General features: G+C 61.8%; 1 protein-coding gene across 2 annotated transcripts in view; it reads right to left on the bottom strand.

Annotated features, from left to right (window-relative positions):
• The window catches only part of LOC102450799 (AT-rich interactive domain-containing protein 3A-like), a 111,341-nt gene that overhangs the window by 15,640 nt on the left and 71,115 nt on the right, over positions 1-24,586 (bottom strand). The gene's annotated exons all lie outside the window — the stretch shown is intronic.

Genomic DNA, 24,586 nt, shown 5'->3' with positions numbered 1-24,586 from the left:
GCCCTGCTCTCACCACTAGGCCACACGCTAGGAGTTGCGCCTGGCCCGGCCTGGTCCTCGCTCCCGGCACACACAGCAGCTCCCTGCCGGAGAGGCTCGCCGGCGCTAACATGGCGCAGAGCGGCTGTGCACGGCCTCATCCCGCTCCCTGCCAGGTCGCTCAGCTCCCGACCAAAATCAATTCCAATAACGGCTGCACACACAGCTCCGGCAGCAGTGCCCAGGGCTCATTCCTGGCTTCTGCGGCCCCACGGAGCCCTCGGCGACGGCCCCACAGCCAGCCCCATGGCACGGCACAGGGGGGAGATACCGTCCCTGCCTGCCCCACCCCCACGGCAGGAAACACGGCCCTCGGCTGTCTCCAGCACCCTCTTTCCCCAGGAGATCAGGCTTTCCCAGCGCGGCTAGGCGAACGGAGGAACCACGGCCCCTGGCCCAGACCAGCTCCCGGCTGGCAGGCTGGCTGGAGGGTCAGCTCCCCATGCCAGAGGCTCTGGGGCCTGCCCTGCCCCCATTAACCTTCGCTTTGCCTTTCCCACTTGCGAAAGTGAGAGGGGAACCCCCCCCCCACGGAGCCCGCGCCCTAGCACAACGGGTCCCACGAGGGGTCCGTGGGTTTGACTGTGTCTGCAATGGAGCAGTGCACAGGAAATCCCTGTACAGCGCCTGATTTCACCGGCTTGTAGCAGCTGAGGAATTCCTTCCTGACCTCAGTCACGAGGACTCAAGTTATGCCCTGAAGCATGAGGATTCCCGGTTCCTGTAGCCGGATTTGCTCTGTTAAAGTATTTCCTTACGAACCTAACCGAAGACGTGCCTTTCATTAAAGTGCCATCTAACCCCTTCCTGAGTCACACTGAGGGCACGTCTCATCCCACGAGGCACACCGGGGTGGTCGACAAATGCCTTTGATGTCAACCGCGGAGCATCCAGACTACAGCGCTGCGCCGCCAAACAGCTGATCGGCTCAGCGTAGTAGCCAGTTTAATTTAAATGAAGCAGTGATTATTTAAATTGCCAATTCATTTCCCTTTGCCTACAACCCTAATCTGCATGGCTCCGTCAACGGAGCCATGTAGTCTAGCCATGGAGTCTAGACATGCCCCGATTGAGTATCCTAAGGCAGTGAGTTCCCCAGGTTGACTTGGTGTGGTTCGTAATGGTCCCTTTCCACCTATGAGAGTCTTTGCTGCTGTCCCTACCATCTCCAGATGTCCCTATCAGGAAAAAAATCCCCCCCCATGTTCTTATCAGAACCCTGAAAACACCCCTTTCCGCAGCCACGAGGGCTGGAGAAGCAGCTGCCTCAAGCCAGTGTCTCACCCGATCACCCCCAGTGTGTCCAGACACGCAGTGAGAGCCAGGCGCATTCCTCCTCGCAGAGCCAGCCTTGTGCCGACGCCCGACCTCCAGCGCTGCGCCGCATTGCGAGTTGTGCTTTGCAAACCCCGCGCCAGCTGCTCCCGGGCGGCTGTGCACCGGCGGGGGTCCCGGCGCTGGCTGCTGCACCGGGGAGCAGGGCCCCAATTTACTCCCTCCCTTTGCTCGGGGCGGGCGGCGGCGGCGAGGATCGAAAGGCCATTCATTCCGCCCGGAGAGCCTGTCGCGGACGCGCTCCGCCGCAAACAAAACCGTCACTCACCGCCACCGGCCCACGGCCCTAATTTATGGCTCTGGTATTGGCTTGGCGGTGTCTCGGGAGCCTGAAAAACGAGCTCCTTTTCTTCTGCCCTTGACTCCATTCAACTCTGGGGTCGGGGCGGCCTGGCAAGAGGCTTTGTTCTCCGCTCCCCCCGCCTCGCCTGCAAAGCCGTTTCCCAGCTCCCCCGGCCTATGCTGCGGGCAGGCACACGTGCGGCCCATTTTTTGGGAGAGCACCAGGGCCTGCGCAGGATTCAGCTCTGGGGAGCAGGGCGCAGTGGTTGTGCAGTGTGCGACAGTGTGCGACAGTGTGTCCCAGGACAGCAGCAGGGCTGGGGAGCAGGGCGCAGTGGTTGTGCAGTGAGCGACAGTGTGTCCCGGGAGAGCAGCACGGCTGGGGAGCAGGCGCAGTGGTTGTGCAGTGTGTGACAGCGTGTCCCGGGACAGCAGCACAGCTGGGGAGCAGGACGCAGTGGTTGTGCAGTGCGTGACAGTGTGTCCCGGGACAGCAGCACGGCTGGGGAGCAGGACGCAGTGGTTGTGCAGTGTGTGACGGTGTGTCCCGGGACAGCAGCACGGCTGGGGAGCAGGACGCAGTGGTTGTGCAGTGCGTGACAGTGTGTCCCGGGACAGCAGCACGGCTGGGGAGCAGGACGCAGTGGTTGTGCAGTGCGTGACAGTGTGTCCCGGGACAGCAGCACGGCTGGGGAGCAGGACGCAGTGGTTGTGCAGTGTGTGACAGTGTGTCCCGGGAGAGCAGCACGGCTGGGGAGCAGGGCGCAGTGGTTGTGCAGTGAGCGACAGTGTGTCCCGGGAGAGCAGCACGGCTGGGGAGCAGGCGCAGTGGTTGTGCAGTGTGTGACAGCGTGTCCCGGGACAGCAGCACAGCTGGGGAGCAGGACGCAGTGGTTGTGCAGTGCGTGACAGTGTGTCCCGGGACAGCAGCACGGCTGGGGAGCAGGACGCAGTGGTTGTGCAGTGTGTGACGGTGTGTCCCGGGACAGCAGCACGGCTGGGGAGCAGGACGCAGTGGTTGTGCAGTGCGTGACAGTGTGTCCCGGGACAGCAGCACGGCTGGGGAGCAGGACGCAGTGGTTGTGCAGTGCGTGACAGTGTGTCCCGGGACAGCAGCACGGCTGGGGAGCAGGACGCAGTGGTTGTGCAGTGTGTGACAGTGTGTCCCGGGACAGCAGCACGGCTGGGGAGCAGGACGCAGTGGTTGTGCAGTGCGTGACAGTGTGTCCCGGGAGAGCAGCACAGCTGGGGAGCAGGGCGCAGTGGTTGTGCAGTGTGCGACAGTGTGTCCCAGGACAGCAGCACGACCGGGGAGCAGGGTGCAGTGGTTGTGCAGTGCGTGACAGTGTGTCCCGGGAGAGCAGCACGGCTGGGGAGCAAGGCGCAGTGGTCGTGCAGTGCGTGACAGTGTGTCCCGGGAGAGCAGCACGGCTGGGGAGCAGGGCGCAGTGGTTGTGCAGTGCGTGACAGTGTGTCCCGGGAGAGCAGCACGGCTGGGGAGCAGGGCGCAGTGGTTGTGCAGTGCGTGACAGTGTGTCCCGGGACAGCAGAACAGCTGGGGAGCAGGGCGCAGTGGTTGTGCAGTGCGTGACAGTGTGTCCCGGGACAGCAGCACGGCTGGGGAGCAGGGCGCAGTGGTTGTGCAGTGCGTGACAGTGTGTCCCGGGACAGCAGCACGGCTGGGGAGCAGGGCGCGGTGGTTGTGCAGTGCGTGACAGTGTGTCCCGGGAGAGCAGCACGGCTGGGGAGCAGGGCGCAGTGGTTGTGCAGTGCGTGACAGTGTGTCCTGGGAGAGCAGCACGGCTGGGGAGCAGGGCGCAGTGGTTGTGCAGTGCATGACAGTGTGTCCCGGGAGAGCAGCACAGCTGGGGAGCAGGGCGCAGTGGTTGTGCAGTGTGCGACAGTGTGTCCCGGGACAGCAGCACGACTGGGGAGCAGGGCGCAGTGGTTGTGCAGTGTGCGACAGTGTGTTCCAGGAGAGCAGCACGGCTGGGGAGCAGGGCGCAGTGGTCGTGCAGTGCGTGACAGTGTGTCCCGGTACAGCAGCACGGCTGGGGAGCAGGGCGCAGTGGTTGTGCAGTGCGTGACAGTGTGTCCCGGGAGAGCAGCACGGCTGGGGAGCAGGGCGCAGTGGTTGTGCAGTGCATGGGAATGTGGTTGCCACTGGAGTACTGGATTCGCTCCTTTCTCCTTTTTCTGGAAACCCTTTGGACTCTGGACTCTAAGGCTACGTCTAGACTGCAAGCCTCTTTCGAAAGAGAGCCTCTAGACTACAGCCAGTACTTTCGAAAAAGCGGCCTGCTTTTTCAAAAGAGAGCACCCAGGCAGTCTGCATTCCATAGCGCCCAGGCCGGCTCCCCACACGGTAGGCCGGGCTCTCAGGGGGTACGTCTACACTACAGCGCTAGTTCGAACTAACTTAGTTCGAATTAGTTAATTCGAACTAAGCTAGTTCGAACTAACGCATCTAGAACTAAAAACTAGTTCGAACTAGCGTTTTGCTAGTTCGAACTAGTAAGTCCACATTGAGTGGACTCTGAACAGGGCTTAATGATGGCCGGAAGCAGTGCCGGCAGGGCATAAAAGGAGGACTTAGAGCATGGAGATACTGTCTCAGGCTAGCCGAGGGCTGCGCTTAAAGGGTCCCGACCCCCACCCCGGACACACAGTTCTAAGGGGTGCCCCGCTTGCAAAGAAGTTCTGGCTTGGAGTGCCCTGAGTGCCCACACTGGGCACATCACACCACTCGGCCATCAGCCCGGCTGCACTTGCCGCAGGCTGCCATCTGGGGAGAGGGAGTAATTGGGGGGCTGCAGGAGAGCTTCCACCCCCAGAAGCCCGCAGAGCCAGCCCAGTCCTCCCCATCGGGGGCTCGTACCCCATTCCTCCCTCACCTCCTTCCACTTGCCCTTCCCTAGCCCCCCTTCTTATTGATGTACAAAATAAAGCTAATGTTTCTTCCAACATTGACTCTGTCTTTATTGAAAAAAACTGGGGGAGACTGGGAAAAGGAGGTGGGAGAGGAGAAGAGAAAGGCTGGGAGAGGGGAGGGCAACTAACATGATCAGGGGTTGGGAACAGGTCCCAGATGAAGAGAGGCTACAGAGACTGGGACTGTTCAGCTTAGAAAAGAGGAGACGGAGGGGGGACAGGATAGAGGTCTGTAAAAGCAGGGGTTGGGTGGAGAGGGTGCATTCAGAAAAGTTCTTCCTGAGTTCCCATAAAGAAGGACTAGAGGACACCAAAGGAAAGGAATGGGTAGCAGGCTTGAAACTAGTAAGAGAAAGTTGTTGTTGTTGACAAAGCAAATAGTTAACCTGTGGAACTCCTTGCTGCAGGAGGCTGTGAAGGCTACAACTAGAACAGAGTTTAAAGGGAAGTGAGATCAAGTCATGGAGGTTGGGTCCATGGAGTCCTATTAGCCAGAGGGTAGGAGTGGTGTCCCTGCCCAAAGTTTGTGGAAGGCTGGAGAGGGATGGCACGAGACAAATGGCTTGGTCATTGTCTTCGGTCCATCCCCTCCAGGGTCCCTAGGGTTGGCCGCTGTTGGCAGAGAGGCTACTGGGCTAGATGGACCTTTGGTCTGACCCAGGACGGCCATTGTAAGCTCAGGGCTCAGGGTCGGGGGTCTCAGTGGACCCCCTTGATTTTCATGCACACCTGCTCCTGGGTGGCCAGGCTGGCAGCTCTCCTGCCCTAGACGGCCACTTTCCTGTGCCTAGTGCGGAGATCGTGGACGAGGTCCACGATGTCCGCACTAGCCCAGGAAGGTGCCCGCCTCTTGCGGTCCAGGGCAAGCTCCCGGGAGCCGCCAGCCTGGTCCCGGCAAGAGGGGGTGGGCTGGGAGGCATCGGGTGGGTGGCTCTGTGCCGTGCCAGGTGCAGGGTCTGCTAGCTGGGTGCTGGCAGGCTTGCACCTGGCACGGGCACCGTAGCCAGCCCGTGCCCCTTTAAGGGGTCCGGGGCCGGGAGGGGGGCATAGAGTTTCCCTGGTGTTGGCCAGAGTGGCCACCAGGGAAACCTGGGGAGGGCTAGCCTCCCACTAGTTCGAACTAAAGGGCTACACAGCCCTTAGTTCGAACTAGCTAGTTCGAACTAGGCGTTAGTCCTCGTAAAATGAGGTTTTCCTAGTTCGAACTAAGCGCTCCGCTAGTTCGATTCAAATTCGAACTAGCGGAGCGCTAGTGTAGCGCATAGGAAAGTTAGTTCGAACTAACGTCCGTTAGTTCGAACTAACTTTCTAGTGTAGACATACCCAGGTAGGGTTACCAGGTAGGTTTAGAAAAAATACCGGACACACTTGATGGGGGGGGGCTGGCTAGGAGTGGGGAGAGGGGGCAGCGCGTCTGGCTGCAGGAGATGGGTTGGGGACAGCGCGGCTGGCCGGGGGAGATGGGGGGGTTGGGGGCAGCACAGCTGGCTGGGGGAGATGGGGGATTTGGGGGCAGCACAGCTGGCTGGGGGAGATGGGGGTGTCGGGGGCAGTGCAGCTGGCCGGGAGAGATGGTGTGGCCGGGGGATGGGGCTGGCGGGCGGGGGGGGTCGGGGCAGTGTGGCAGGCCAGGGGAGATGGGGGGGGTTGGGGGCAGTGCGGCTGGCTGGGGGAGATGGGGGGGCCGGGGGATGGGGCTAGCGGGCGGGGGGGTCAGGGCAGTGTGGCAGGCCAGGGGAGATGGGGGGAGTCGGGGGCAGTGCGGCTGGCTGGGGGAGATGGGGGGGTCGGGGGCAGTGCGGCTGGCTGGGGGAGATGGGGGGGTCGGGGGATGGGGCTGGCGGGCGGGGGGGGTCGGGGCAGTGCGGTTGGCCCAGGGAGATGGGGGGGTCGGGGGCAGTGCAGTTTGCCCAGGGAGATGGGGGAGGGGTCAGGGGCAGTGTGGCTGGCCGGGGGAGATGGGGGGGTCGGGGGCAGTGCGGCTGGCCGGGGGAGATGGGGGGGTCGGGGGCAGTGCGGCTGGCCGGGGGAGATGGGGGGGTCGGGGCAGCGCGGCTGGCCGGGGGAGATGGGGGGGGTCGGGGCAGCGCGGCTGGCTGGGGGAGATGGGGGAGGGGTCAGGGGCAGTGCGGCTGGCTGGGGGAGATGGGGGAGGGGTCAGGGGCAGTGCGGCTGGCTGGGGGAGATGGGGGAGGGGTCAGGGGCAGTGCGGCTGGCCGGGGGAGATGGGGGGGTCGGGGCAGTGCGGCTGGCCGGGGGAGATGGGGGAGGGGTCAGGGGCAGTGCGGCTGGCTGGGGGAGATGGGGGAGGGGTCAGGGGCAGTGCGGCTGGCTGGGGGAGATGGGGGAGGGGTCAGGGGCAGTGCGGCTGGCTGGGGGAGATGGGGGGGTCGGGGCAGTGCGGCTGGCTGGGGGAGATGGGGGGGTCGGGGGCAGTGCGGCTGGCCGGGGGAGATGGGGGGGTCGGGGCAGTGCGGCTGGCTGGGGGAGATGGGGGAGGGGTCGGGGGCAGTGCGGCTGGCTGGGGGAGATGGGGGAGGGGTCAGGGGCAGTGCGGCTGGCCGGGGGAGATGGGGGGGGTCGGGGCAGTGCGGCTGGCTGGGGGAGATGGGGGGGTCGGGGCAGTGCGGCTGGCCGGGGGAGATCGGGAGGAGGAGAACCGGATGGCAGGAAGGGGGGTGGCTGGGAGGGGGCTGGGGGCCGTGGAGCTGCTCGGGGAGGGTTGGGGGAAGCCGTGGGGGGGCGGGACTGACCCGGGCACGTGCAGATCCCGGGCGCTGTCAGTCCCGCGCACGGTCCGGAGAAGCGCGAGTGAGTCCGGCTGCGGCTCCACCTCGTGCTCCGGGGCAGGGCCGGGGCTTCTCCCCCTCCCCAAGGCGTCAGACTCCGCCCGGGCTCCCAGCGCCGATCGCACCCGCCTCCCAGCCCCTCCCCCCCCCGCCAGGCTCCGTCCGGCGCCCAGCCGGAAATCCAGAAAACACCGGACATTGCACATGGCACGTTGCACACCTCTGGCATTTTCTGGATTTTTTTCCTGGACAGAGGGCGCAAAAACTGGACTGTCCAGTAAGAAACCGGCCACCTGGCAACCCTACGGCCAGGCCGGCTCTCCCACCACAGTCCCGGCTCCCAGGCCAGGCTCCCTACAGCCCCCCCCCCTGCAGCCAAGCCTTCCCTGGGCCAGTTTTGCCCCTCGCCTGAGGGAGGTGAATTTGGGGGTCTCCAGTGAGCCCCCACAGCCATGTCAGGACCGAGGCAGAGCTCCCCTCTCCTCCCGGCCGAGGCCCCCCCCGGCTGGGCAGTGTCGGGGGACCCCTGCCCCCCGCTGCTCTGCACTAGAGTCACGCTCTGCAATTGAGGGGAGCAGGGGGCAGGCGGGGGGGCCCTACGCCACATCACCCCATCCCCAGGGCTTTTCACCCAGCCCCCCACCCCGTCCCAAACCCCTTCTCCAGCCACGGCGCCCAGTGCCCTCCGATCCGGGCTCCTGCCTCAGTGCACGCCAACGCCAACCCAGCCTGTCCGCTGCTGCGATTGATGGCCCCCCCAGCACTGGGACGCCCCCCCCCCCCCCTGCGAAGGAAATGGCTTTTCATTAATCTCGGGTCCCTCCTGCCGAGGCGCCCGCTGCCCCGTCCTCAGGACAAAGGCACCTGTCTCCCGCCCCCGAAGAGTGATGGCCGGGGCGCGCTCGCCACAGAGCTCCACAAAGGCCCATTCAGGAGACGCAGCCATTGTGGGGCTCCAATTAGCTCCCGGATTGATTTACGGCCCGGTGATATCAGCAGGGCCCTGCGCTCGGCGCCGCGAGGGGGGCGGCGGCAGGAAGAGGGGCCCAGCTCCCTGTCCTGAGATGTGGACGCCCCGTGGGGTGTCCATCGGCTGGAACGCCCCCATCCCCGCTGGGCACCCCGCCAGTGCTCAGGGTGCTGGGCCCAGCAGGCGGGCCCTGGCTCGAGCATTTGCTGCCCACGGTGGTCAAGGCCAGGTGCCCCCGAGGGGGTGAACAGAACAAGGAATCATCCAATGATCCCTCCATGGATCTATCTAGCTCTTTTTTGAGCCCTGTTAAAGTCCTGGCCTTCACCGCATCCTCTGGCAAGGAGTTCCACAGGTTGACCGTGTGTGTGTGAAGAAAAATCTTCTTTGGTTTGTTTTAAATCTGCTGCCTGTTCATTTCATTGGGTTCCTCCTAGTTCTTATGTTACGGGAACAAGTAAATAACTTTTCCTTATTCACTTTCTCCACACCAGACCGCTATCCTATCCCCCGAGTCTCCTCTTTTCTAGGCTGAAAAGTCCCCGTCTTTCGAATCGCTCTTCCTATGGGACCCGTTCCAAACCCCTCCTCAGTTTTGTTGCCCTTTCCTGAACCTTTTCCAATGCCAAGAGATCTTTGTTGAGATGAAGCGACCACATCTGCACGCCGGATTCCAGATGTGGGCACCCCATGGCTTTGTGCAGAGGCAGTAAGATCTTCTCTGTCTGAGTCTCTGTCCCTTTTTAATGATTCCCGACATGCCGTTCTCTTCAGCTCGGGCTGGGGGACTGTCCTGCGGGCGAGGGGGGCAGGTGGATGGGGAGAGGGGTGGACGGGGTGGGCGGTTTGTCTTGTGGGGAGGGCACGGCGCCCATGGAGCGCCACGGGCCGGCTGCCACAGTGACACCACGTTTCACCTCCACGTCAATCACCACCAGCTAGCAAGGGAGGCCACACAAGGCAGAGGGCCCTGGCTGCCCCTCCCCACCCCTAGCTCACCCAGCTCCTGCATGGGGCTGTGTGTGGGGAGTCCACCCCAGGGGCACGCTGGAAAGGAGGGGGCCCCAGCCCCCCGGCTCTCTCCCGCCTGGCCCGGCAGCTGTGACGGAGCCGGCACGTCGTACGGGGAAAGCAAAGAGGCGCCTGGCTCTGTGCGACCCCCACCCCTCGCAGGGCGCCAGGTCCCACCCCAGACGCCGGAGGGGGTGGAGATGCCTGGGCCGTGACTGCCAGGGGTGGCTTCGGGGCGCGCAGCCCCCTGCACCGGCTCGCACCTGTGGGTGCCCCGAGCCAGGGTCCCTGGGGGCCCAGCGGCTGGTGCAGGCGAACCGCCCGTCCCAGGCTGGGGAGCACAGAGAATGGGCGGGAGGGAAGGAGCAAGCCGGGCCTGCAGCCCTGGGCTGGGGCCAGGCGGGGCCCCGGAGGCAACGGCAGGGTGGGCAAGGCACAGCCTGCTCGACTGACCAGGCCTGGCTCCTGGATCGCCCGTGGCTGGATCCCTCCCTCCACGCCCCCCGCTCTGCGCCACGGGCCCTCTACGCCGGCTGGGGGCCGTCTCGGTGGGGGACTCTTCCAGTGGGGGGGCGCGCCTGAGGCACCGAGTTAGCTGGACAGCAGGCGCTCCCCAGCCCTCCGTCCACACAGGCTTGTCAGCCCGTCCATCCCCAGCCACGTCCCTCCCCACGTGTCCGTCCCCAGCCACGTCCCTCCCCGCCCGTCCGTCCCCAGCCACGTCCCTCCCCGCCCGTCCGTCCCCAGCCACGTCCCTCCCCACGTGTCCGTCTCCAGCTACGTCCCTCCCCGCCCGTCCGTCCCCAGCCACGTCCCTCCCCGCCCGTCCGTCCCCAGCCACGTCCCTCCCCACATGTCCGTCCCCAGCCACGTCCCTCCCCGCCCGTCCGTCCCCAGCCACGTCCCTCCCCACGTGTCCGTCCCCAGCCACGTCCCTCCCCGCCCGTCCGTCCCCAGCCACGTCCCTCCCCGCCCGTCCGTCCCCAGCCACGTCCCTCCCCACGTGTCCGTCCCCAGCCACGTCCCTCCCCGCCCGTCCGTCCCCAGCCACGTCCCTCCCCGCCCGTCCGTCCCCAGCCATGTCCCTCCCCACATGTCCGTCCCCAGCCACGTCCCTCCCCGCCCGTCCGTCCCCAGCCACGTCCCTCCCCGCCCGTCCGTCCCCAGCCACGTCCCTCCCCACGTGTCCGTCCCCAGCCACATCCCTCCCCTCCCGTCCGTCCCCAGCCACGTCCCTCCCCACGTGTCCGTCCCCAGCCACGTCCCTCCCCGCCCGTCCGTCCCCAGCCACGTCCCTCCCCACGTGTCCGTCCCCAGCCACGTCCCTCCCCTCCCGTCCGTCCCCAGCCACATCCCTCCCCACGTGTCCGTCCCCAGCCACGTCCCTCCCCTCCCGTCCGTCCCCAGCCACGTCCCTCCCCACGTGTCCGTCCCCAGCCATGTCCCTCCCCTCCCGTCCGTCCCCAGCCACATCCCTCCCCACGTGTCCGTCTCCAGCCACGTCCCTCCCCTCCCGTCCGTCCCCAGCCACGTCCCTCCCCACGTGTCCGTCTCCAGCTACGTCCCTCCCCGCCCGCCCGTCCCCAGCCACGTCCCTCCCCGCCCGTCCGTCCCCAGCCACGTCCCTCCCCGGGTATGTCTACACTACCCCGCTAGTTCGAACTAGCGGGGTAATGTATGCATACCGCACTTGCTAATGAAGCCCGGGATTTGAATTTCCCGGGCTTCATTAGCATAAGCGGGGAGCCGCCATTTTTAAATCCCCGCTGCTTCGAACCCCGTGTAGCGCGGCTACACGGGGCTCGAACTAGGTAGTTCGGACTAGGGTCCTATTCCGAACTACCGTTACTCCTCGTGAAACGAGGAGTACCGGTAGTTCGGAATAGGCACCCTAGTCCGAACTACCTAGTTCGAGCCCCGTGTAGCCGCGCTACACGGGGTTCGAAGCAGCGGGGATTTAAAAATGGCGGCTCCCCGCTTATGCTAATGAAGCCCGGGAAATTCAAATCCCGGGCTTCATTAGCAAGTGCGGTATGCATACATTACCCTCCTAGTTCGAACTAGGAGGGTAGTGTAGACATACCCCCAACGTGTCCGTCTCCAGCTACGTCCCTCCCCGCCCGTCCATCCCCAGCCACGTCCCTCCCCACGTGTCCGTCTCCAGCTACATCCCTCCCCGCCCGTCCGTCCCCAGCCACGTCCCTCCCCGCCTGTCCGTCCCCAGCCACGTCCCTCCCCGCCCGTCCGTCCCCAGCCACGTCCCTCCCCGCCCGTCCGTCCCCAGCCACGTCCCTCCCCACATGTCCGTCCCCAGCCACGTCCCTCCCCACGTGTCCGTCCCCAGCCACGTCCCTCCCCACGTGTCCGTCCCCAGCCACGTCCCTCCCCGCCCGTCCGTCCCCAGCCACGTCCCTCCCCACGTGTCCGTCCCCAGCCACATCCCTCCCCTCCCGTCCGTCCCCAGCCACATCCCTCCCCACGTGTCCGTCCCCAGCCACGTCCCTCCCCTCCCGTCCGTCCCCAGCCACGTCCCTCCCCACGTGTCCGTCCCCAGCCACGTCCCTCCCCTGCCGTCCGTCCCCAGCCACGTCCCTCCCCACGTGTCCGTCCCCAGCCATGTCCCTCCCCTCCCGTCCGTCCCCAGCCACATCCCTCCCCACGTGTCCGTCTCCAGCCACGTCCCTCCCCTCCTGTCCGTCCCCAGCCACGTCCCTCCCCACGTGTCCGTCTCCAGCTACGTCCCTCCCCGCCCGCCCGTCCCCAGCCACGTCCCTCCCCGCCCGTCCGTCCCCAGCCACGTCCCTCCCCACGTGTTCGTCTCCAGCTACGTCCCTCCCCGCCCGTCCATCCCCAGCCACGTCCCTCCCCACGTGTCCGTCTCCAGCTACATCCCTCCCCGCCCGTCCGTCCCCAGCCACGTCCCTCCCCACGTGTCCATCTCCAGCTACGTCCCTCCCCGCCTGTCCGTCCCCAGCCATGTCCCTCCCCGCCCGTCCGTGTCCAGCCACGTCCCTCCCCGCCCGTCCGTCTCCAGCTACGTCCCTCCCCGCCCGTCCGTCTCCAGCTACGTCCCTCCCCGCCCGTCCGTCCCCAGCCACGTCCCTCCCCACGTGTCCGTCTCCAGCTACGTCCCTCCCCGCCCGTCCGTCCCCAGCCACGTCCCTCCCCACGTGTCCGTCTCCAGCTACGTCCCTCCCCGCCCGTCCGTCCCCAGCCACGTCCCTCCCCGCCCGTCCGTCCCCAGCCACGTCCCTCCCCGCCCGTCCGTCTCCAGCTACGTCCCTCCCCGCCCGTCTGTCCCCAGCCACGTCCCTCCCCACGTGTCCGTCTCCAGCTATGTCTCTCCCCGCCCGTCCATCCCCAGCCACTTCCCTCCCCACATGTCCGTCCCCAGCCACGTCCCTCCCCGCCCGTCCGTCTCCAGCTACGTCCCTCCCCGCCTGTCTGTCCCCAGCCACGTCCCTCCCCACGTGTCCGTCTCCAGCTACGTCCCTCCCCGCCCGTCTGTCCCCAGCCACGTCCCTCCCCGCCCGTCTGTCCCCAGCCACGTCCTTCCCTCCCGTCTGCCCACAGTCATGTCTCTCCCTACCCGTCCATCCCCAGGCCTGATCCTCCCTGCCTGTCCGTCCCCATGCACGTCCCTCCCCACCCGTCCATCCACCAGCACCGCCCCGCCCCCTCCGCCTGTCAGTCCCTACACACGTCTCCTGCACTCTCCCTCTGTCCGTCCTCACACACACTTTGGCCATCTCCGTGTCACTAGCACGCCCCCTCCACCCCTCCACGCAGGGCAATCTGATGTGGCTTTAACACAGGCCCCCCCTGAGAGCACGGAGCCGGTCTGGGCAGGGCAGAGCCGGCCTCATTCTGCCCCCGGCGCACGCACGGAGCTCTGACAGGGACATGAAACACCCTGCAGCGCCTGAGGTGCCTGGGTGTGAATGCATGGGCCTGGGCACATCTGTGAGTGCACCCCCACATACACCCATGTGCAAGACACGTGCACAACTGGGGAAGCATGTGCACACATGTGCCTGCACGTGCAAGCTGTGCGGTAGCTGTGAGCAACGCGGGAGCATGATGGCATGGGAAGGTGTGTACACAGTGTGTGCTTCACGGGTATATCCCCCCGGAGGGTGAAACACGCATCGTGCTATGAGATGCTTGGGGGAGCAGGGGAGTCCCTAGCTGCACAGGCATCACTAAAAGCCAGCTAAGGCTGCAGAGCAAACTCCTTCCCTGGCTAGGTAAGTGCTCTGCGTGCCGCTCCATGGGACAGTGACTCAGCCCCGGCAGGTGTGCGGGTTACAACGGCAGATTTTGTATGCTGGAGGTCTCCGGATGCCGGCGCTAAACACCGACAACTGACAGCGGACAATTTCCTGACTCAAAGCGCTGCATCCCACAAAGGGGAATTCTACAGCAGGTCTCGTCCAGACAGGTACAGAGGAACCGATCACAGAAGTAAAAATTCGTGATCGCTTTGTGCAAGTGATCACGACTCAGTTGCGCTTGTGGTGTGCATACCGCACAAAGCCCAGAGCAGTGATACAGATGTACTGAACTGAAAGGACCAGTGTCCCAAGACCGAAAACGAGGAGCTAAATCCGCAGGGAGAAGGACTGTAAACAGAAACATGTGAACGATAATTGGGAGCTATTTTAGAACGTTTTACCAGAGGCCCAAAAAAACCACAATCAGGAAAGAAGGCTGCTTTGGTTAAAAACAAAAACAAAAATCTGACTTGGAGCTGAAATGAAAGCAGCTGTACATAGAAGACAAATGGGAAAAGAGGCAGTTAATATCAATGAATATAAATTAGAAGCTTGGAGCTATAGAAAATTGATAAGGGAAGCAAAAGGACACAAGGTGACTGCTATGGCCAGCAGAATTAAGGACAACAAGAAGACATTTTTAGGTGTATTAGGAACAAAAGGAATCCTAATAATGACATCGATCCATTATTAGATGGAAATGGTAGAATAGCCAATAATAACACAGCAAAGGCAAGAGAGTCCAACAAATAAATAGCTCGGTTCCACATTTAGGAAAAAGCCAGATCATAGGCTTGTCTGATGATGGGGAAGATGATGAAATACTTTTCATTCCAACAGCACGAAATAGCAGCTTAGATTCCTGTTAAGCATTTGACCAGGCTTTGTATGACATTTTGATGAAAAAATTAGAACACTAGAAAATAGACATGGCACATGGATGCCAACCTGGCTACGGGATGGATCTCAAAAGGCAGTGGCAACTGGAGAATGCCCATTGAATGGGTCTGTTTGCAGCGGGGTCCGGCCGGAATCAGTCGCTGGCCCTCCGGGCTATTTCACATTTGGATCAGTGACTGGAAGGAAACATCCAGGATGAAGTTTAATAAAGACAAATGCAAAGTGCTCCACTTAGGGAGGAACAATCAGTTTCACGCACACAGAATGGGAAGCGACTGTCTAGGGAGGAGTACGGCAGAAAGGGTATGTCTACACTACCCCGCTAGTTCGAACTAGCGGGGTAATGTAGGCATACCGCAATTGCAAATGAAGCCCGGGATTTGAATTTCCCGGGCTTCATTTGCATAAGCGGGGAGCCACCATTTTTAAAACCCCACTGGTTCGAACCCCGTGCAGCACGGCTACACGGGGCTCGAACTAGGTAGTTCGGACTAGGGTGCCTAGTTCGAACTACCGTTACTCCTCGTGGAATGAGGAGTAATGGTAGTTCGAACTAAGAAGCCTAGTTCGAACTACCTAGTTCGTGCCGCGTGTAGCCGCGCTGCACGGGGTTCGAACGAGCGGGGATTTAAAAATGGCGGCACCCCGCTTATGCAAATGAAGCCCAGGAAATTCAAATCCCGGGCTTCATTTGCAAGTGCGGTATGCCTACATTACCCCGCTAGTTCGAACTAGTGGGGTAGTGTAGACATACCCTTGTTCATCTTGGCCTCTGGGGATAGAACAAGAAGCAATGGGCTTAAACTGCAGCAAGGGAGGTTTAAGTTGGACATTAGGAAAAAGTTCCTACCTGTCAGGGTGGTTAAACACTGGAATACATTGCCCAGGGCGGTTGTGGAATCCCCATCTCTGGAGATACTTAAGAGTGGGTTAGATAAATGTCTCTCAGGGATGGTCTAGACAGTATCTGGTCCTGCCTTGAGGGCAGGGGACTGGACTCGATGACTCTCGAGGTCCCTTCCAGTCCTAGTGCTCTATGACTCTAGGATCCCATCGTCCCTGCTGGGCGGATGACATGCGGGTTGGGGAAGTGTTGAGTCAGCGATACAAGCCATCTGCATGGCTCCAGCAGCCGACGGGTCCAGGAACGGAGCAGTGGCCACAGTTACAGGTCGCTAGCCTGGGAAACAGCGACTCGGAAGATCAGGGGTCGTGGTGGCCAATCAGTGTGGGGGGAGGTCGGGGGGATGGCTGAGCATTCGCTGGGGCAGAGGTGCAGTGACAGGCGGCCCGGCAGCCCCACACTCCGTGGGGTCAGGCCTTCGTCAGGCGGGGGGAGGGTCCGGCACTTCCATCATCCCCCAGGGGACTGGGGCTTCTGGCCTGGCTCCTCTGCCACAAGTGTGTCATCACCAGCAGGGGGCGCTGTGCAACACACTGGCCCCTCCCCCTGCCGGAATCGACCCTGCAGCCCCTCCCTGACCCAAGGGCATTTACCAGCAATGGAGTCACCCCCCATCCCCCCCCCCCCCGCAGCCAACACCCTGGGGGGGCACCAGGCAGCACAGAGACTGGACCCAGCAGGGCTGTGCTGGGGGGGTTGGGATGCAGCTCTGGGGGGGCAGGGGTGAATCTGGACTGGAAAGGGAATGGCAGCCGCTGGGTGCACACGGCCTCACACACACACACCGCAACTCACACGTAGCTACACAACCACACGTGCACTCCTTCACATGCACACACACACCGCAACTCACACGTAGCTACACAACCACACGTGCACTCCTTCACATGCACACACACACCGCAACTCACACATAGCTACACAACCACACGTGCACTCCTTCACATGCACACACACACCGCAACTCACACGTAGCTACACAACCACACGTGCACTCCTTCACATGCACACACACACCACAACTCACACGTAGCTACACAACCACACGTGCACTCCTTCACATGCACACACACACCACAACTCACACGTAGCTACACAACCACACGTGCACTCCTTCACATGCACACACACACCGCAACTCACACATAGCTACACAACCACACGTGCACTCCTTCACATGCACTCACACACACTGCAACTCACACGTAGCTACACAACCACACATGCACTCCTTTACATGCACTCACACACCGCAACTCACACATAGCTACACAACCACACGTGCACTCCTTCACATGCACACACACACCGCAACTCACACATAGCTACACAACCACACGTGCACTCCTTTACATGCACACACACACCGCAACTCACACGTAGCTACACAACCACACGTGCACTCCTTCACATGCACACACACACCGCAACTCACACATAGCTACACAAACACGTGTACTCCTTTACATGCACACACACACCGCAACTCACACGTAGCTACACAACCACACGTGTACTCCTTTACATGCACACACACACCGCAACTCACACATAGCTACACAACCACACGTGTACTCCTTTACATGCACACACACACCGCAACTCACACATAGCTACACAACCACACGTGTACTCCTTTACATGCACACACACACCGCAACTCACACGTAGCTACACAACCACACGTGCACTCCTTTACATGCACACACACACCGCAACTCACACGTAGCTACACAACCACACGTGCACTCCTTCACATGCACACACACACCGCAACTCACACGTAGCTACACAACCACACGTGCACTCCTTCACATGCACACACACACTGCAACTCACACATAACTACACAACCACACGTGTACTCCTTTACATGCACACACACACTGCAACTCACACATAGCTACACAACCACACGTGCACTCCTTCACATGCACTCACACACCGCAACTCACACATAGCTACACAACTACACGTGTACTCCTTCACATGCACACACACACTGCAACTCACACGTAGCTACACAACCACACGTGCACTCCTTTACATGCACACACACACCGCAACTCACACGTAGCTACACAACCACACGTGTACTCCTTCACATGCACACACACACCGCAACTCACACGTAGCTACACAACCACACGTGCACTCCTTCACATGCACTCACACACTGCAACTCACACGTAGCTACACAACCACACGTGCACTCCTTCACATGCACACACACACCGCAACTCACACGTAGCTACACAACCACACGTGCACTCCTTTACATGCACACACACACCGCAACTCACACGTAGCTACACAACCACACGTGCACTCCTTCACATGCACACACACACCGCAACTCACACATAGCTACACAACCACACGTGCACTCCTTCACATGCACACACACACCGCAACTCACACATAACTACACAACCACACGTGCACTCCTTTACATGCACACACACACCGCAACTCACACATAACTACACAACCACACGTGCACTCCTTCACATGCACACACACACTGCAACTCACACATAGCTAAGAACATAAGAACGGCCAGACTGGGTGAGACCAACGGTCCATCTAGCCCAGTGTCCTGTCTGCCCAATGGCCAATGCCAGATGCCCCAGAGGGAGGGAACACAACAGGGAATCCTCATGTGATCCCTCCCCTGTCACCCACCTCCAGACAAACAGAGGCTGGGGACACCATTCCTGCCCATCCTGGCTAACAGCCATTGATGGACCCAAACTCCATGAATCTATCTAGCTCTTTTTGGAATCCTGTTAAAGTTCTAGCCTTCACTGCATCCTGTGGCAAGGAGTTCCACATGTTGACTGTGCACTGAGTGAAGAAAAACTTCCTTTTGTTTTTTTAAACCTGCTGCCTATTCATTTCATTTGGCAATCCCTAGTTCTTATATTGTGGGAATAAGTAAATCACTTTTCCTTATTCATTTGTTCCACACCAGTCATGATTTTATAGATCTCTACCATATCCCCCCTCCCAGTCTTTCTAATTTAAAAAGTCCAAGTCTTTCTAATCTCTCTTCATGTGGGATCCGTTCCAAACCCCTCATCATTTTTGTTGCCCTTTTCTGAACCTTTTCCAATGCCAAGAGATCTTTGTTGAGATGAGATGACCACATCTGTACGTAGTACTCAAGATGTGGGCATCCCATGGTTTTATAGAGAGGCAATAAGATCTTCTCTGTCTTATTCTCTATCCCTTTTTTAATGATTCCTAATATTCTGTTTGCTTTTTTGGCCATCGCTGCACACGGAGTGGATGTTTGCAGAGAACTCTCCACAGTGACTCCAAGATCTCTCTCTCGAGTAGTTGGAGGCAAATTAGTCCCAATCATGTTGTAAGTACAGTGGGGATGATGTTTCCCAATGGGCATTACTTTGCATGTATCAACTTTCCATTTCATTTGCCATTTTGTTGCCCAGTCACTTACTTTGGTGAGATCGCTGTGCTGCTCTTGACAGTCGGCTTTGGTCTTAACTCTCGTGAGCAGTTTGCCATTCTCTGCAAATGTTGCCACCTCCCTGTTTACCCCTTTCTTCTGATCATTTATAAATAGGCTGAACAGGACTGGTCCCAGTACGGACCCTTGGGGGACCCCACTAGGTACCTCTCTCCACTCGGAGAACTGACCATTGATTCCTACCCATTGTTTCCTGACTTTTAACCAGTTCTCAATCCATGAGAGACCTTCCCTGTTATCCCATGACAACTTACTTTACTTAAGAGCCTTTGGTGAGGGACTTTGTCAAAGGCTTTCTGGAAATCTAAGTGCACTAGATCCATTGGATCCCCCTTGTCCACAAGCTTGTTGACCCTCTCAAAGAACTCTGGTAGATTAGTAAGGCAGGATTTCCCTTTACAGAAACCATGTTGACTTTCCCCCAACAAATTATCTTCATTCATGTGTCGGACAATTTTATTCTTTACTATAGTTTCAACTAATTTGTCTGGTACTGATGTTAGACTAACTGGTCTGTAATTGCCAGGATCGCCTCTAGAGCCCTTTTTAAATATTGGCGTCACGTTAGCTACCTTCTAGTCATTGGGTACAGAAGCCGATTTAAAGGATAGGTTACAAACCACAGTTAATAGATCTGCAATTTCCCATTGGAGTTCTTTCAGAACTCTTGGGTGAATGTCATCTGGTCCCAGTGACTTGTTACTGTTAAGTTTATCAATTTGTTCCCAAACCTCCTCTAATGACACCTCCATCCGGGACAATTCCTCAGAGTTGTCACCTAAAAAGAATGGCTCAGGTTTGGGAATCTCCCCAATATCCTCAGCTGTGAAGACTGGAGCAAAGAATATGTTTAGCTTCTCCACTGTGACTTTATCATCTCTGAGTGCTCCTTTGGCATCTCGATCAACCAAGGGCCCCCGGGTGTTTAGCAGCTTCCTGCTTCTGACGTATTAACACACATTTTACTATTGCTTTTTGGATTTTTGGCTAGCTGCTCTTTAAACTCCTTTTTGGCTTTTCTTATTATATTTTTACACTTAAAAATACACAACCATTCCTACACAGCCACACTTGTACTCCCTCACACGTGCGTACACACTGCAACTCACACATAGCTACACAACCACTCCTATACAACCACACTTGTACTCCCTCAAACACACACACATAGCTACACAACCACTCATCACAACCACACTCGTACTTCCCCACATGCGCACCCCCTGCAACTCACACCTAGCTACACAACCACACTTGTACTCCCTCACATGCACAAGCACAAAACTCACTCACATGTAGCTATACCCAAAGAGCCACATAACCACCTGACCACACTCACGTGCCTGTACCTTCTATGCCTCCACAACCACACTAACTCACAACTACAACCCCACATGCAACATACACGGTGATACACAACCAGCACACCCAACCATTTGTGCAGTGCACACGCTTGTGAAAACCCAGCCACTCGTGTGACGCTCACAGGCCAGAACCCGACTTTGCAGCAGAGACCTGGGCGGTTTCCCTTCCCGGGGGTGGAGCAGGGAGAGCCAGGAGCGCAGGTCCAGCTGGGGTCTATGCCCGCCCCACCAGGCCCCACGGCAGCGGGCAGGCCTTGCTCCTCCCGCAGGGGCTGGCCAGGGGGCTGCGGATCAGGAAGAACCGGTTTCCCAGCTCTGCGCTGCCCGGGGAAATAGGGTTGGTACAAAGACATGAATAGCTGGGCCTGATAAAACATCCTGCCCCTTCCAGCCCTGGATCTGCAGATGGGACTGGCAGCCCCACGGTGTGCAAGCCCTTCCCAGCCTCTAGAAAAAACTGCATTTCCTCCCCCGCTCGCGAGGCCCCCAGCGTATCCCCCGCCCTGCCGGCAGCGGCTTGCTGCTCCAGGAGCTCCCCAGGGCCAGGCAGCTGGGAACAGGCCCTACATAAACACAGCTGCTTGTTTGAGGACTCTGGGGGGATTTCCTGGTGTGAACCTCACAGACAGCAGCCGTTTCCAGCTCTCGCCCGGCAGGGCAGCGGGGCCCAGTGAGCAGTGCTGGACGGGGACAGGCGCGTACCAACCACGGGTCCGTGCGGGCACCAAGCCTGGCTTGACATGGGCAAGGGGAGGGGTCCTGGGTCCCGTTTCTGGGCAGATGCCACGCGTGTCGGCTCTGGACCCGCATTGCCAATCTGTGCGCCTGGGAGCCACCGACAGGCTGGGCTGGCCCCTGCCGACGGGCCCGTGAGGAGCGGCACTGGCTCTGGACGCAGGTGCCTTAGCCTCTGGAGAAGGCCTACATCCTGCACCCCGCTCAGCCTTCCTTTGTCCCCAGGGTGCCAGCTGTGTCCATCGCCAAGGTGGTGGTGGCTGTCCCCCGAGGGTGGGGGGTGGGGCTCGAACTGTCGACCTCTGGCTCCAGAGGCCGGTACCTTTGCTGCGGGAGGAGCCCCCCAATCTCCCTACATTTTGGGCCCCCCTTATCTTTGTCCCCAGAGTGCCAGGTGAGTCCATCACCAAGCTAGATACCCCAAGCTGGGAACGCTGGGGGTAGGTCCTACATAAACACCAGGCATCAACGGGCCTGGGGGGTGCCGAGCCACACGTGGCGAGTTTGCTGTGAAGGGTCAGACGGGCGGGGGAGCCACGGCAGTTGCGGAATCAGGCCTGGGCAGGGGCCAAGCTCACATGAGTCTGTCGCTGTATTTTGCCCTGCGGGACCACGGGAGCCCCGCCCCGTGGCCGAGGCTGCATGCGCCGGGGTATTTGTGGGGCGCTTCATTGGAGACTGACATGCAGCCAGCTCTGGGGAGGAACGCGGCTGCAGCTTTGCGGTGCACTATAACGCCGTGGCCCATTAGAACAGGCCATTTCGGAGGGGAAAGTGGGGGGAGAAGTGAGCCAGTAGCCCTGACTCAGTTTGAGGGGCTGTCTGGGCCGGTGGGGGGGGTTCGGTGTCTCCCAGCTCTTCCCTAGGGGTACAGCTAAGGTACCCTTGTCCAGGCAGCCCCGGAGGGAGACAGGGGGCAGAGACGAGCGCGTGGGCCTGCCGGGGCGGACAAATGAAGGCCGGCCGGGGGGAGGCACGAAATGCGGCTGGGAGCAGAGTGATTTGTCCCTGGGCCGGGATCGATGCTATCGCCCTGCGCGGGCGCTGGGGCCGTGCGGCTCCGGAGCGGCTCCCCGCTGCGGATTTATCGCCATCGACCCGCCGGCCCCGGGAGCGGCCCCGGGGGGATTCGATCCCCCAGCTCGATTTCAGGAGCGGCACAAAAGCCCCCATCAGCGCTGCACAAAGAGCGGCTGGCGGTTAATTAGTGCCCATATCTCAGCCGGACCAAATGGAGATGGAGTTAATTAGCTCTGGAGAGAGAGATAATGAGTCCCACGCAGCAGCTCATGAATCTTGTCTGCGGCACAGGCAGGGACATTGCTCCCTGCCCCGGCCAGCCCCCCACAACGCCCCAGCCTCTGGTCTGCCCCTCGCCGGGGCCCCCTTGTCACCCTGGCCCCACATGGGCCCCCTCCCTAGCACCAGCACTCACGGCAGTAAGGGGCCGGGCCAGGACTCGGGGGGCAGGCGAGAAGGGGCTGTGACGATCCAGGGAGACAGCGCCAGCTGCAGCTGCTGGGGCAGGCCCAGGGAGGGGGCGGTACGGCCCGATCTCGGGCTTTCAGGCTGTCACTGCCGCTGGGGGCCAGGTGCGAGGGGTCCATCGCTGCCCTAGACCCCAGGAGAAGAGCAAACGCCCGCAGGCCTGAAGTGCCCAGTCCCCTTCTTGCCCCCCGCCCCCGGCCTGCTCCTGCCCCACGCGCCTGGCACCCCCGCCCACCCAGCAGGAGGCCAGCCCCCCCCAAACACGCCAGGGATTCTGGACAGGCAGTTCCTGCTGTCGCCAGCAGAGGGCAGCGGTGCTCCCAGGCTCCCCTAGCGGGTACCTAGGGGCCACTAATGCCATGAGTGTGCCAGGTCTCAGCCCAGACCACCGACTCCAGCCCCTGGGGGAGAGCGGCCTCCGGATCCTCACGGCATCGGGCAGAGCCCAGCCCCCGGGTGGGCCATGGAGCGAGGCCAGGGAGGGGCTGGCCGGGCAGGACGGCGTTGGCAGAGGACGGACCTAGCCCGGCCTCCCTGGGCGGCACCTGGATGGGGGCAGCGACGCGCCCTCCCCAGCAGGGGGCGACACACGGCCAGGGGTGTCTGAGCCGGGGCCGTGGCACGGAGCCACCCGCAGGGAGCCAGGCGGAGGCAGCCCCATGTCCCTGCCAGCCGGCCGCCCCCATTAATTAGCACATTAACCTCTGCCTGGGGTTTATGCCGCATCGAGCGGCACGTTCATTAATCCAGCCACCAGCAACGGGCTCTAATTAACGCCGGCCCGGCCCCCCCCAGGCCAGGGAGCCTTTTAATTGTCCCAGGGCCGGCCGGGGCAGGCGGGGGTCAAAGGTTAAAGCATTTATCGACTCCCCTCAATTGCTGGGGCGTCCAATCCATCCGCCTGGTGCCGATAACGGGCCCGCCGCGGATTTCCAATGCCGGCAGCTGTCCGGCACGGCGCGCGTAACCCTTCGGCTCCTGACGGCGCGGACACGGCGCACAGCCTGCTTCGGGCGCCTTCCCCGCGCACAGCCCTGCCCTCGTCCTCGACCCACAGCCCCTGCCCCCCAGCCCTGCCCCCGCCCTCGACCCACAGCCCCCGCCCCCCAGCCATGCCCCCGCCCTCGACCCACAGCCCCTGCCCCCCAGCCCTGCCCCCGCCCTCGACCCACAGCCTCTGCCCCCCAGCCATGCCCCCGTCCTCGACCCACAGCCCCTGCCCCCCAGCCCTGCCCTCGACCCACAGCCCCCGCCCCCCAGCCCTGCCCCCGCCCTCGACCCACAGCCCCTGCCCCCCAGCCCTGCCCCCGCCCTCGACCCACAGCCCCTGCCCCCCAGCCCTGCCCCCGTCCTCGACCCACAGCTCCTGCCCCCAGCCCTGCCCCCGCCCTCGACCCAAAGCCTCTGCCCCCCAGCCCTGCCCCCGTCCTCGACCCACAGCCCCTGCCCCCCAGCCCTGCCCCCGTCCTCGACCCACAGCTCCTGCCCCCAGCCCTGCCCCCGCCCTCGACCCAAAGCCCCTGCCCCCCAGCCCTGCCCCCGTCCTCGACCCACAGCCCCTGCCCCCCAGCCCTGCCCCCGTCCTCGACCCACAGCTCCTGCCCCCAGCCCTGCCCCCGTCCTCGACCCACAGCTCCTGCCCCCCAGCCCTGCCCACACCCCCGACCCACAGCCCCAGCCCCCCAGCCCTGCCCGAGCCCTCACCCCAGACGCACAGCCCCTGCCCCCCAGCCCTGCCCGCGCCCTCACCCCCGACCCACAGCCCCTGCCCCCCAGCACTGCCCGAGCCCTCGCCCCGACCCACAGCCCCTGCCCGAGCCCTCGCCCCCGACCCACAGCCGCTGCCCCCCAGCCCTGCCCTTGCCCCCGACCCACAGCTCCTACCCCCCAGCGCTGCCTGAGCCCTCGCCCCTGACCCACAGACCCTGCCCCCCAGCCCTGCCCTCGCACCCAACCCCCAGCCCCTGCCGGCCAAGCCCTGCCCCCGTCCTCGACCCACAGCCCCTGCCCCCCAGCCCTGCCCGAGCTCTCGCCCCAGACCCACAGCCCCTGCCCCCCAGCCCTGTCCCCA

Source organism: Pelodiscus sinensis, unplaced genomic scaffold, assembly GCF_049634645.1.
Source record: "Pelodiscus sinensis isolate JC-2024 unplaced genomic scaffold, ASM4963464v1 ctg162, whole genome shotgun sequence".
NCBI lineage: Eukaryota > Metazoa > Chordata > Testudines > Trionychidae > Pelodiscus > Pelodiscus sinensis.
This window is presented reverse-complemented; position numbering and strand designations above follow the sequence as displayed.